Source organism: Sciurus carolinensis, chromosome 6, assembly GCF_902686445.1.
Source record: "Sciurus carolinensis chromosome 6, mSciCar1.2, whole genome shotgun sequence".
In the NCBI taxonomy this organism is placed as follows: domain Eukaryota; kingdom Metazoa; phylum Chordata; class Mammalia; order Rodentia; family Sciuridae; genus Sciurus; species Sciurus carolinensis.
Genome location: NC_062218.1, coordinates 94,366,944 through 94,382,088, shown reverse-complemented (window position 1 = coordinate 94,382,088; position 15,145 = coordinate 94,366,944). Strand labels below are relative to the sequence as shown.

The following is a 15,145-nucleotide window of genomic DNA, read 5'->3' as shown; positions in this document are numbered from 1 at the left end:
GTACTTTGGGTCATTAGTAAATAAAATAGAGGTTATTTGAACACAAACATGCAATACTGTGGCAGTTGGTCCAAGAGTTGAGAGGGTTATAAGTGACTAATGTGTAGAGGTACAATGCACAAAGGGATGATTTGTCAGTCCGGGTGAAATGGGCAGCCAGAGATTTCATAATGCTACTCAGAACAGTGACCAATTTAAAACTTAGAAAATGTTGATTTCTCGAATTTCCCACTTAATATTTTTAGGCTATGGTTGACCATAGGTTAACTGAAATACTGCAGAGGACAAAACGACAGATGAGGAAGACTATCATAATTTAATGTTTATTTATTTTTTAGAATTTTAGTCGTTTTTTGGACTGGACTGAAATGCTTTATTAGAAAAAGCCATGAGTACAAAGGACTTAAGAATTGGCATTGGGAACTCTCTCTTGCCAAAGGTGGGCATAATATTAACAAAGTGCCCATCATAGTGCATCTGCTTGACTTTGCCTGTCTTCTGTTGGGCCATCCTGGGAGTTAGACCTCTCACCTTCCCTGCGTGAACTTAACCTCCAAGCCTGTGACAGGCTGCTTCACCCCACACTGGCCAGGATGGTTTCATCCTCCAAGATCTCCTGGACAATGGTCTCCAGTGATGCTGCATGAAACTTGATCTGGGGGACCATCTTCTGGCCAGTGGCCACAAAGCTGTGTGAAGCTACCTGGCAGAGACATAGAGTTGCATGTGGTCACTGAACCTTGGCCCCCACTGCCACTGTTGGGAAGACAGAGTAAGAAGGAGGAAGGAGCAAGGCACACATGTCCTCACTGCCTCCTTGATGCTAACATCACTGCTCTACAAAAGCTATTAAATAAGTAGAATGTGACCACAAATGACACTGATTCCCTGCACCTTTGCAAATCTGTGTGCATTTCCTCTACTTGACCTATTTTCATTCATGTATCTGAATCTACTTTGACCACAAGGTACATTTTCTTGCATCATGATGTGTATGTGTGTTGGGATGATCTAATTGAATTATGAGATGTGCCACTCTGGATTCCAGCATAAAAGTGACTAGTGCAAATCTTCTATTTTTCCATTTTGTTCTCAATAAATAAGCAAATTCATGATTCTGAAATATTCTATTTCCTTATCTATTAAATGGAGTCACTTGTTACTATTTTGAACTTACCTTGACAAAAATTATTTTGCCTTCATCTCTCCTGAAGTTAACAATAATGATTTATGGAATTTTAGAATCCATTTAATTTGCTGACAATGAATATGAGAAGCACCCAAGTTAAAACTTTAGGATCAAGGTTTAAGATTTAGCCAGTGATTTCGGTGATGCTAAACAGTATTTTAAAAAATATAAACAAAGCCTTGTTAAAAACCTATTTTCTCAATCTTCCTCCATGTTGTGTTCTTTGTATTCTCGAGATGATAATATATTATGTATTTGAATTGCTGAAAAATTGAAAATGAAGTTTAAGATATATGTATATAAAGCGTATGCTGTATTGGTGCAATAATGGTAATTAAAAATATGGAAAAACGAAAAAAAATATGATATAGTGTTGTTTGTACAAATACATAAAAGTACTAAAATTGTTGACTTTTTAAATAGGTGTTTGTCTTTAAGCTAACCAGATCAATAGCTTAAATCCTATGAGGCCACTAGCATCACAGTATCCATAAAATACCTGAAGATTCCATAAGCTTAATGAAGCTGTGGCTTCTTTCTGTGATTCTTTCTTTTTTTATATATTTTGTGCTATTTCTCTGGTGTATAGCTGCAAGATATCTCAAGAGTCTTATTAATGAAATGCTTGATAAATAACTTTCTTTTATTTTATCCTTGAGGACATGAAAAACTGAATAAAATAAAACAAAACATCTTGAAGAGATATGAGCAAAAAGCAAATATGCATAGTTATGAGAAAGCAAAGAGGAAATTCCATATAAGCAATTACAAAAGGGCATGAGAGTTAGTGAGGGTGTGGAGAACAGGAGTGGGTTGTCTGGAAGTGAATAGCAGCAATTCTAATACTGTTGGCTCAAGCAATAAGTGACATCACCTAAGGCTCACGTTAATACTAGAATTCCAAGCTTTTCCTAGTAACTACATTTTTCCTTTGGCTGATGGTCTGGGTCAGGAATGTGCAAGTATAATTGTCACAACTTTTCAAAGCTGGATTACTCAGCAGTTTTCCAATCTTCTAAAAATGATTCACTTGTTCAATACAGATTTACTTCTGGGATTACTAACTCCTTGCAACCTTCACACCTTAGACCATTGTTCATTCTTCCACTGTGAATAATGTCTATCAGTAGCTCAAATATTCCATATGTAACTGATGTGAATTAGGCAGACCTATCCAACACACTTAGAATACCCTTATAGCGTTTACTTAATCCTTCCTTAAAGTTACTCTTTAGTTATTTCCAGTTTTAACAAAATCGTAAATTGAATTCAAATATTACTTTCCATATTAGACTCCTCCACCTGTTGGTATTCTATTCTTAGTCTTGGCATATGCTTTGCATTCCTCCCTAATAAATGAAGTAGTCCAGGACTTTATGCCTCTGAACAATTTTATATTGAGACCTCTTCTTTCTAGGCTTTGGATCTGCTTACTATTTGTCCTGTCTGTCCCCATTCCCTGCCACAGACAGACATGGATAATGTATGTCATTATATCCTTCTGAGTATATCCTTGAGGACATGAAAAACTGAATAAAATAAAACAAAACATCTTGAAGGGATACGAGTAAAAAGCAAATATGCATAGTTATGAGAAAGCAAAGAGGAAATTCCATATAAGCAATTACTAAAGGGCATGAGAGTTAGTGAGGGTGTGGAGAACAGGAGTGGACAAATGACCAGACAATTATGTACAAATTCATGGACTGTAGCCAGTGGTCTGGATGGATAATCAGGGACTTGGAAAGAAATGTGATTCAAAAACTGGTGACAAAGAACTTTAGGGGAAAGACCTGTGAGAAGACATTTCTGAATGGACAAGAAAAATGAAAATATTTGTGTCCCATATGATTTCTCACCAAAAGGTGACCTTAACAGAGGAGGATTTTAATAATCAAGTGCCTAAGATGACTCAACTATAAATACCAGAGTCTTTTTCTCTAGCCACCCTTGTCATTGTCCAATGAACTCATGAATAAAGTTGTCATGGTGGCAGGTAAGGAGATTATGCATGCTTAAGCATCATGATCTTCCACTTACCAGTCCCAACCTGGCTACAGCCACTGTTGAGTGTCTAATCTGCCAGTATCAGAGAACAGCACCAAGCCCCAGAATAGCATAATTCCCTCATGTAATCAAGCAGTCATCGAAGACAAGATTGGTTATACCAAACTGAACTGCTTCCATCACAGAATAGGCAATGTTTTGACCTTACTGGAATAGACACTCAGTTTGGATGCAGAGTTGCCTTCTTTCCATACAATGTTTTAATCAAAATCATTATGCATGGACTGACAGAATGCCTTATTCATTATCACAACATTCTACAAAGCATTGACTCTGACCAAGGAATTCAGTTTGTAGCAAAAGAAATATGGTGATGAACACACACGTTCATGGGATTCACTGGTTTTACCATGTTCCCCATAATCCTGAAGCAGTTTACCTGATAAAATGTTGGAATGGCTTTTTGAAAACTGTGACAGTGCAAGAATAATTCTCAGGGCATTTCTCCAGAAGGTTGCATATACTCTGAATCAGCATCCAATATATGGCACTGTGTCTCTGATGGCAGGATTCAACAGATCCCAGAATCAAGGAGTGTAAATGGGAGTGGTGCCACTCATTAGTATCCCTAGTGACTTGTTCGCAGAATTTTTGTTTCCCATCCCTGTGACATTATTCTCTGCTGGCCTAGAGGCTTCAGTTTTAGAAGTAAGCCCTCTTCCACTGGGAGACACAACAGTGATTCCTTTGGACTGGAAATTAAGACTGCCACCCCACCACTTTGGGTTCCTCATGCCTCTGAACCCATAAGAAAGTGAGTTTACCCATTAACTGAGGCTACTGATCAGCAGTATAGTATATTACACAGGGCCTCTCTTGCTAACACCATGCCCAGTAATTTAGATCAATGGAAAAACACAGCAACCTAATCCAGGCAGGATTACTAATTGTGCTTGCAACCTTGAAGAATAAAGATTTAAGTCGGCCTGCCAGCTAAAGAGCACAACCAGTTGAGTTGCTCACTGGAGGCAAAGGAAAAACAGGATGGGTGGTGGAGGTTGGTGATTATAAATCTAGCTATGACTACCAGACCAGTTACAGAATTAAGGATTACAATTTTCATGAGTATTTCTCCTTAGTCTGTTATGAATGCTTATGTGTGTATACACCCATATTAAACAAATATCTATGTTTTCTTTCCTCCTGTATTATGTAACACAAGATATATTGGCTTCATGGCAATATTTAAGTATTGTTAATTCTACATCATAGTATTTCAGCTATGGTCTATTAGGATAAAAGTAAAAATTGCTTGAGGACTTAACCTCCTCTTCTGAGGAAGAGATTCATGTTTTCACTAGTATACAGGGTAGTCGTATCATGTTATGAAGAATAGAAATTTAGTGGATTAGACAAAGGGGAATGAAGGGAAGGGAAGGGGGATAGGAAAAGGGCAGACAGTGGAATGAATCTGATATAACTGTCCTATTTCATATATGAATATACCACAGTGAATCCACCATCGTGTGCATCCACAAGACTAGGGTCCTAATTAGAATAAGATACATTCCATGCTTATATAGTTATATCAAAATGGACTCTGCTGTCATGTATAACTAAAAGGAACCAATAAAAAATATTAGTGTGGGTTAAAAAGATGCATGCAGGTGCCACATTGTCATGAGGTGGACTTGTGATGATTAATTTTATGTAAAATATTAATTTTATTGGGTCAAAGGATGCCCAGGAGTTGGTGTAACATTTTTGTGGAATATTATTAGAGTTTCCAGAAGAGATTAATATTTGAATTAGTAGAAAAAGCAAAGCAAGTGGGAACCATCCACTCAGTTTTGGCCTAAATAGAAAAGACGGAGAAAGGTAAATTTGCTCCATGCGAGAACTATGACATGCTCTTTCTCCTGCCCTGGGACGCTGGCACTCCTGATTCTCAAGCCTTCAGAGCGGGACTGGGGTTTATACCAATTCATTTGGTTTTCAGGACTTTGAGTTTAGACTAGAATTATACCAACAACTATCTTGTCTTTCAGCTTGCAAATAGTAGATAATGGGACTTCTTAGCTTCCATTGTCATGTACTCTAATCCTTCATAATAAATCTCTTTCTGTCTATATATGACTATGTTTTATTTCTCTGGAGGATCCTGATTAATACAATTGTTTTTAAAGTCAACCAGGCATGGTGGTGCACACCTTAATTCCAGCAGCTCCAGAGGCTGAGTCAGAGAATCCAAACCTCAAAGCCAACCTCAGCAACTTAGCAAAACCTTAAGCAAGAGACCCTGTCTCAAAATTTAAAACATTTAAAAAGGAATAAAAATGTTAAAGTCTCTTTTTGATTTAAGTACATGCACCATTTTTGTAACTGTTCCTTAGGTCACAAATATATGTCCTTGATGTTCTGCCTATGTGTGTGTTCATGTGTACACACACACATAGGATATAATATTATGTGCCTGAGTTATGCCCTCCCTTCCTTCCTCCTCCCTCACTCTGCTTCTGCCTCTTTGTTTTTGACAAGGCATGAGGTAGAACTTTCCAATTCTAAGAGTAGTGTATTGAAGTCTTCTTCTAAAATTTTATTTTTAACCTATCTCCTTCTAAAATATCTAATGCATCTAAATGCTATGCTTGATGACTATACCATTTATAACTATACATTATTCTTAAATGATGTCTTATTATATAATACTCATGTTTAAATCATTTAATTAATAGCACATTATAAATAGTTTGTTACTGATATTTTGACCCTGTTTTTTTGTTTTTGCTTTGTTTGCATTTTCCTGGGATTTCTTTGTCTCTCTGCTTAATTTTTAACCCATCTCATTAGGCTTTAAGTGTGGTATTTTTTGTTTTGTTTTATTCTTTTGGTTCTGGAGATTGAACTCGGGAGTGCTCTGCCACTGAGGTATATCCCAGTCCTTTTTATTTTTTATTTTGAGATGAAGTCTCACTAAGTTGCCTCGGCTGGCTTCAAACTTGCAATCCTCCTCAATTTAGCCTCTCAACTTTCTGGCATTATGAGTGTGCATCATAGTACCCAGTAAGAGTGTGTGTGTGTGTGTGTGTGTGTGTGTATAAATAAAATGTAAGCATGTAGCTTTTAACAATTTGATTATCTTTTTTCTCCTGATTAGAGAAATAGGTTTGTTTGCTGTCAGTATATACTTTATCCAATCTTCATCAATGCTCTTTAGTATTATTTTATGATACTCTTTTCTATTTTTCCAGTGCCACTATTTTTCTTTTCCTTTATTTTTTTCTACTTTGTTCAAACCGTTATTCATTTGATTCATTCTTCATGCTTATTGAAAGTCAAACACAGCTTCTGTTCTTTTACTGTCTACCTTTGTTTTCTCTACTTTCATAATCATATCAGTTTCTATAATATCACTTAAAACACAAATGCTTTATTCCTCATTATGAACTATTCTTCCTTTTTCTTTTCAACTGAAAGAGGTGAGTGACGCATGAATTGGTTCTGCTCTCCCATGTTTCGCTTCCTCCCTCCTCTCTTGTCCTGTCCGTTGGATATTTTAGTCCTTTCTCCACTTCTATCCTTTAAGATTTTTCTGAGGTAATTTATAATTTTCATTCTATCAGATTTGCATTATATCAGAATTTTCTTGCAACTCCAGATTTCAAAATTGTCTATATGAGTTTATTCTTATTATAAGCTCCTTTTGAACCAAAATATCTATAGCCAATGATAATTTTTTAGCTCAAACTTGAAAGTAGAGACGTTGTTTCATTCAGGACCATGTTATCATTACTTTCATTAGTAAAACATTAAAAAAAATAGGAACTGAAGGTATAGCTCCAGTGGTTGCCTAGAATCTATGAGGTCTTGGGTTTGATATTTAGAACCACAAAAATACTTTTCAAATAACACATTGTTACATACTGTGTGTCCATTCCACTGTAAAGACATAAATATCTTACCATAGCATGTCACGAAGATAATAGTTTTTTAGATTTCACTAATTTTCAAACCATCTTCATAATTTTTGGCCATAACCATCTACCTATTGTGTGCAGTAAAAATGTACTTTAAATGTACCTTAAACCAACTTTGTTTTGTTCTTTAGGTACTGGGTATTGATGTCAGGAGTGTTTTCCCATTGAGCAACATTCCCAACCCTCTTTTAATTATTTTTTTAGACAGGGTCTCACTAACGGTGTAGCTCTCTGGGACCTGATTTATTTGTTTGAAAACTGTGAGAGTGAAATGGAGGACTCCAAATTTCACTGTCTTGTGGGACCTATTTTTCTTCTGAATCATGACTAGATCTAGAAAGACTTCCTGGGAAAGACTGCAGCTTGTTTCCTGGAACCCCAACTCAGACATGAGTAAGGAGATTACCCCATGGGCCTCTTCTAAATCCTTATATGATAGACAATGAGAAACAGGGGCTTTATGATGGAATTCCAACAAGATCATGTAAGAATTAAACTTACGTCTTTACATGTAAAAAGAAACTAAAAATATGAACAATTTATTATTCCTACAATATAAATCATTTCTTTGAAAATTTTCTTTTACTTTTTGTGGGGACTGAATTATCTAGATGATCACCTCCTATTCCTTCCATGTAGGAGTCATCAGACTTCAGTAAAGTATTCCCAGCTAGAAATTTACAGAGAACTATATTCTGATCAAGTAGCCAATAAAGGCATCTCACATGTCACAAAAAGTGTGCTAAATGCCATCAGGACCCAAATATAGTTTCCAAGGCATGTGCTGCACGGGGGGATGTCACCATCCAAAGGTATCTCAAAGTTATTCATAGTAATGACAGCATTTAAAATGCACACTTGTTCACCCTATTTTATAGGGAAAACTGATACATTATCATTGACATATGTTCATAACATTTATTATATATATATATATATATATATGTATATACACACATACCCACACACATATATGTACACACCTTTCCATTTTTACAAATGCTAATTTTCACAACAATTCTCTTTGGAAGAGCAGTTTTAATTATCTCCTTTTATAATTTAGATTATACAAAATGCATAAATGCATTCTACTATCATGCATAACTAATTAGAACACATTAAAAAATTAATTTAAAAAATTAGATTTATAAAGGCATACCAAAATGACCAAGATAACTTTGGGAAGATTTATGCCACATGGGCATAAGTTTTCCTATAACCTATGGGAATAATTACCATTAATTTGGGGGAAAATAATAAAATTAAAATATTAAAATTATATTGATAGAGAAAATTGAAGAAACTCTTTGAAAGAAAATTGTCCTGAGAATCCTGGTTCTCTGCTATAGCTAGATAGTTGCTGTCTAGGAAAGGATGGGCAAGTGGGATCTGGAGCTTCCCTTAAGTCTTTTCCTAAGTTGTCAGGCCATTATGGTTACAAGTTGCAGAAATCTAATTTAAACTAGTTCATGCTAATAATAATAATATAATTTATCAAATCATATAACAAAAGAGTCCATGGGTAGAGGTGGTCAGATAGTCCAAATTCAGGCACTTGAGTATTACTTTCAGGATTTCTTTTCTTTTCTCCTTCTCTCTCTCTCTCTCTCTCTCTTTTGCTCTCCCTCATACACACACACACACACACACATTCACTCTCTAGCAGGCCATCTTTCTATAGTTGCCAGCAGCAGCTGATGTTCACATAATCACTGAACTTTAACAAGACCATCAGAAAGAGTTTATCTTTTTTAACACACAGTTGCACATATAGATAAATTTCTGGAATTCTGTTGTTTGGATCAACATAGAACTTGTGCAACACAGAATATTGTGTAACTCCATAAACAAGGGGAGCCGTGAGTGTCGTCTCTCTCCACCTCAACCACTTATACTGAAGCAGTTGAGAGAAGCATCCCCAAAAAGAATATTGGGTCTCTTTTCCCAGAAGAAGAGGGAGATAAGTGTTGCAAAAGAGAACAAAGTGGAATCTTCTTTAAGCTCATGTTGAGTAAATCTTTGAGGTTTTGTATACATTGTCAAATAGTTATGACTCCAAAAAAGGGGTCTAAAACTTCAGGAAGTTACTGAGACTGTAATAATATATTCTATAATTGGATATCTTTTTAATCTTAATAGCTTTAAACTTGTACTTTAAAAGGAGTGATTTTGCTAAGTCCCCAAAGGGTTCTTGTGGACCCATTGGAAATTGTCCCCTAGGAAAAATAAAGGAAGCAAGAGTCCTTCAAGATTGGAGTGGGTCTGGGGACAGAGCTCAGTAAAAGTGCACTTGCCTTGCAAGCACAAGACTCTGGGTTCAGTCCCCAGCACCAAAAGGAAAAAAAAAAAAAAAAAAAAGAGAAAAAGAAAAAGAAAATAGGAAGGGATATTGCTGCCCTGGAGCTGTGACAAAGGGATTCACTGCCTGTGAGAAACATTTCAGAGAAGAACCATTGCAGATGGAAGCAGCTGTTGAGATCCTGTGCCAGGAGCCACTGCCAAGAGCAATTACCAAAAGTAGATGCTGGGAATCCACTTTGGGAACAGAAAGAATTGTCAATGACCTCAGCCCTCTTGTCCACACCATCTCAAATGATCTACAGAGGTGTGGTGTGAGATTAAGCAAGTTGTTCTTTCTAAACATTATGTGTCTATGTCTATGTCTATATCTGTACTAAAATCTGTTCCTGTATCTGCATATCTATATATCCCTATATAATTAAACTATCAGGTTATTTTGTATTTTTGTGTGCTCCACTATAAAGAGTCAAATTTGTTCCTTTGTTCATTGTTTCAGATAATACATACTCATTCCCTTCGAATGGTGAAATAAAAAGACAACTTTAAACTTCGCACCTCTGATGTGATTGCTAGCTTGTAGAGGGAAGACCTGTATTAACAAATGTTTGGAATGTCACGTAATAGGAATGCTATCTGGGGAGCACAAGGGAAGGGGAGGCTGCCTTTGCCTGAAAACCTAGAATAATACTTTACCAAACATGTCTCATTTCATGTGGATTTACTGAATGGAGGACCCAGAAATTTTAAGAGGAGGACAACCACAAAACATAACAATAGAAATAGGCTTCATTTTTCAAAGTACCAACTATCAAAATATCAGTCAAGGGAAGATGATCACCTTAAACTTAAATGAAATTAAACTTAAGAAATAAGGTAACTAGCTCTCAAAGGTAAATAGGCTGCCAGACACGGTGGCACAAACTTGTAATCCCAAGGGACTCAAGAGACTGAGGCAAGAGAATAGCAAGTTCAAGACTAACCTCAGCAATGTAGTGAGGCCATAAGGACTTAGCAAGACCCTCTGTCGAAATAAAAAAAATAAAATAGGGCTAGGATATGGCTCAGTGGTTAAGCAACCCTGGGTTCAATCCCTTGGTAGCAAAGGAAGAAAGGAAAGAAGGAAGAAAAGAAGGAAAGGAAAGGAGGGAGGAATAAAATTGAATACGTATTAAGTGAATATTTTGAAAAATATTTAGTGAATTAATTGAATGTTAGTTTATGTTTAGAATGTACTTTATAATACATAGTTTTACCTCAAGAATTGATGTGATCTATCTAGATAATGTGAGCTAAGATTAGTAACTTTTACCAATATTGCTTTCTACCTCTTTTTTCTATCATTTTTACATATTTTTTTATTCAGAAGTTTATATCAAACAGGAGAAAAATGATCCCATTGCCTGGATATTATCATTTTAGAAACTATTTTTCTCTTTTTTTGTTTGACTGATACACACAAACACAAAATTTTCATCTATTAATGGGACTTTGGGTGATATTTTGTTACATGTATACATTGTGTAATATTTAATACAGTTAATGATAAATATGTCCTCAAACATGATAACTTTTTAAACTGAAATTTATTTTATTATTTTATTAATAGAGAAATATAAAAAGGCTTATAACTAAATAATTGTTTGATTTGAATATTAAATTTCATTGAAATTCATGTGTTTCTATAGAAGTAATTTCTATTCTTAATATAATTACCAAAAAGAGGTTTATTCCCCCACATATGGTGCTCCCCAAACAGCATCTAAATATGAAGCATGATATAGTGTGAAAATTAGTCTTGTTGACATAGCACATCATTATTTTTTTTGATTCATTGTACAAAAATGGGGTACGACTTTCGTTTCTCTGGTTGTACAAGAAGTAGAGTCACACCATTTGCATAACCATACGTGTACATAGGGTAATGATGTTTGTCTCATTCTGTTATTTTTCTTCCCCTACCCTCTCCCCACCCTCTCCCCACCCCTCATTTTCCTCTATACAATACATCCTTGCTCCATTCTTGCCTCCCTGCCACCCCCTGTTATATATCATCATATACTAATTAGAGAAATCATTTGGCCTTGGTTTTGGGGGGATTAGCTTATTTCACTTACCATGATATTCTCTAACTCCATCCATTTACCTGCAAGTGACACAATTTTATTCTTCTTTATGACTGAATAATATTCCATTGTGTATATATACCACAATTTTTTTATCCATTCATCTATTGAAGGACATTTAGGTTGGTTCCACAATCTAGCTATTGTAAATTGAGCTGCTATAAACATTGATGTAGCTGCGTCACTGTAGTATGCTCATTTTAAGTCCTTTGGGTACAGGCCAAGGAGTGGGATAGCTGGGTCAAATGGTGGTTCCATTCCAAGTTTTCTAAGGAATCTTCACACTGCTTTCCACAGTGGTTGCACCAATTTGCAGTCCCACCAGCAATGTATGAGTGTACCTTTTTCCCCATATCCTTGCCAACACCTATTGTTGCTTATATTCTTGATAATAGACATTCTAATTGGGGTGAGATGAAATCTTTGGGTAGTTTTGATTTGCATTTCTCTTATTACTAGAGATGTTGAACATTTTTTCTTATATCTGTTGATTGCTTGCAGATCTTCTGTGAAGCATCTGTTCATTTCCTTAGCCCATTTATTGACTGGGTTATTTGTATTCCTGGTGTAAGTTTTTTGAGTTCTTTATAGATTCCGGAGATTAGTGCTTTTTGTGAAGTGTGTGTGGCAAGATTTTCTCCCACTCTGAAGGCTCTGTCTTCACATTGTGGATTGTTTCCTTTGCTGAGAAAAAGCTTTTTAGTTTGAATCTATCCCATATATTGATTCCTGCTTTTATTTCTTGTGCTATGTGAGTCCTGTTAAGGAAATCTGGTCCTAAGCTGACATGATGAAGATTTGGACCTACCTTTTCTTCTATAAGATGAAGGGTCTCTGGTCTGATTCCGAGGTCCTTGATCCATTTTGAGTTGAGTTGTGTGAAGGGATTCAGTTTCATTTTGCTGCTTATGGATTTCCAGTTTTCCCAGCACCATTTGTTGAACAGGGTATCTTTTCTCCATTGTATGTTTTTGGAAACTTTGTCTAGTGTGAGACAAAGTATGTCTAGTATGTGGGTTTGTCTCTGTATCCTCTCTTCTCTACCATTGGTCTGTCTGTCAATTTTGGTACCAATACCATGCAGTTTTTGTTAGTATTGCTCTCTAGTATAGTTGAAGTTCTGATATTGTGATACCACCAGCTTCCCTCTTCCTGCTAAGGATTGCTTTAGCTATTCTGAGTCTCTTATTCTTCCAAAATGAATTTCGCTTTCTCTATTTCTATGAGTTACATCATTGGAATTTTAATTGGAATTGCGTTGAATTTGTATAACACTTTTTTTGATATGAACATTTTGACAATGTTAATTCTGCCTATCCAAGAACATGGAGATATTTCCATCTTCTAAGGTTTTCTTGAATTTCTTTCTTTAGTGTGCTGTAGTTTTCATTGTAGAGGTCTTTCATATCTTTTGTTAGATTGATTCCCAAGTATTTATTTTAGGCTATTTTGGGGTAGTTTTCCTAATTTCTCTTTCAGAGGATTCATCACTTATGAATAACATTGCATTAGGCTTATGAATGTTTATTTTATATCCTGCTACTTTACTGAATTCATTTATTAGTTCTGGAAGGTTTCTGGTGGAATTTTTGGCTCCTCTAAATATAGAATCATGTCATCAGCAAATAGGGATAGCTTGAGTTCTTTTCCTATTTATATTCCTTTAATTTCTTTGGTCTGTCTGATTGCTCTGGCTACAGCTTCAAGGAAGATGTTGAATAGAAGTGGTGAAAGAGTGCATCCCTGCCTTGTTCCAGTTTTCAGGGGAAATGCTTTCAGTTTTCCTCCATTTAGAATGATTTTGTCCATGGGCTTAGCATAGATGGCCTTTACAATGTTGAGGTATGTTCCTCTTATCCCTATTATTGCTAGTGTTTTGAGCATGAAGGGGTGCTGTATTTTATCAAATGCTTTTTCTGCTTCTATTGAAATAATCATATGATTCTTAGCTTTAAGTCTGTTGATGTGGTGAATTACATTTATTGATTTCCTGATGTTGAACCAACCTTGCATCCCTGGGATGAAACCCACTTGATCATGGTACACTATATTTTTAATGGATTTTTGTATGTGATTTGGTAAAATTTTGTTAAGAATTTTTGCATCTGTGTTCATCAGGGATATTGGTCTGAAATTTTCTTTCCTTGATGTGTCTTTGTCTGGTTTTGATATCAGGGTGATATTAGCTTCACAGAATGAGTTTGGAAGGATCCTTTCCTCTTCTATTTCATGAAATACTTTGAGGAGTATTGGAATGAATTCTTCTTTGAATGTCTTGTAGAACTTGGCTGAGAATTCTACTGGTCCTGGACATTTCTTGGTTGGTAAGCTTTTGATGACTTATATTTCATTGCTTGAAATTGATCTTTTTAAATTGTGTATGTCCTCCAGATTCAGTTTGAGTGGACCTATCGATGTCTTCAAGATTTTCTAGTTTGTTGGAGTTTAGATTTGCAAAATAGCTTCTAATTATGTTTTGTATTTCAGTAGTGTCTATCCTGATATTTTCTTTTTCATCACAAATTTTAGTAATTTGGGTTGTCTCTCTCCTTCTCTTCATTAGTGTGGCTAAGGGTTTATCAATTTTGTTTACATTTTTCAAAGAATCAACTTTTGTTTTGTCGGTTTTTTTGAATTGTTTCTTTTGTTTCAAATTTCATTGATTTCAGCTCTGATTGTAATTATGTCCTGTCTTCGCCTACTTTTGGTGTTGATATGTTCACTTTTTAGGACTTTGAGCTGTAATGTTAGGTCATTTATTTGTTGACTTTTTCTTCTTGTATTGAATATGCTCTATGCAATGAATTTTCCTCTTAGTATTGCTTTCATAGTGTCCCAGAGATTTTGGTATGTTGTATCATTGTTCCCATTTATCTCTAAGAATTTTCTATATCCCCCTGATGTCTTCTGTTATCCGTGCATCATTCAATAGCATATTAGCATATTAATTAGTCTCAGGTGTTGCAGTAGTTTCTGTTTTTTATTTTATAATTGAATTCTAATTTCATTCCATTACGATCTGATAGAATACGAGGTAGTATCTCTATTTTTTGTATTTGCAAAGAGTAGCTTTGTGGCATAGCATATGGTCTATTTTAGAGAAGGATCCATGTGCTGCTGAGAAGAAAGTGTATTTGCTCATTGATGGATGGAGTATTCTATATATTTCTGTTAGGACTAAATTATTGGTTGTATTATTGAATTCTATGGTTCTTTGTTCAATTTTTAGTTTGGAAGGTCTGTCAAATGGTGAGAGAGATGTGTTAAAGTCACCTAATATTATTGTGTTGTGGTATTTTTGGTTCCCTGAATTGAGAAGAATTTGTTTGAGGTACATGGATGCATCATTGTTTGGGGCATAAATATAATTTTTATGTCTTGCTGATTTATGTTTCTCTTAAGCAGTATGAAATGTCCTTCTTTATCCCTTCTTACTAACTTTGACTTGAAGTCCACTTTATCAGATATGAGGATGAAAATCCCGCTTTTTTACTGAGTCCATGTGCATGGTATGTTTTTTCCCATCCTTTTACCTTCAGTCTGTGGGT

The 15,145-nt window shown here is 35.5% G+C and overlaps 1 pseudogene; it reads right to left on the bottom strand.

The window, feature by feature from the left end:
- Positions 1–403: 403 nt before the first annotated feature.
- Positions 404–3,608, bottom strand: LOC124986356 (FAU ubiquitin-like and ribosomal protein S30; annotated as a pseudogene).
- Between the last annotated feature and the right edge of the window lie 11,537 nt (positions 3,609–15,145).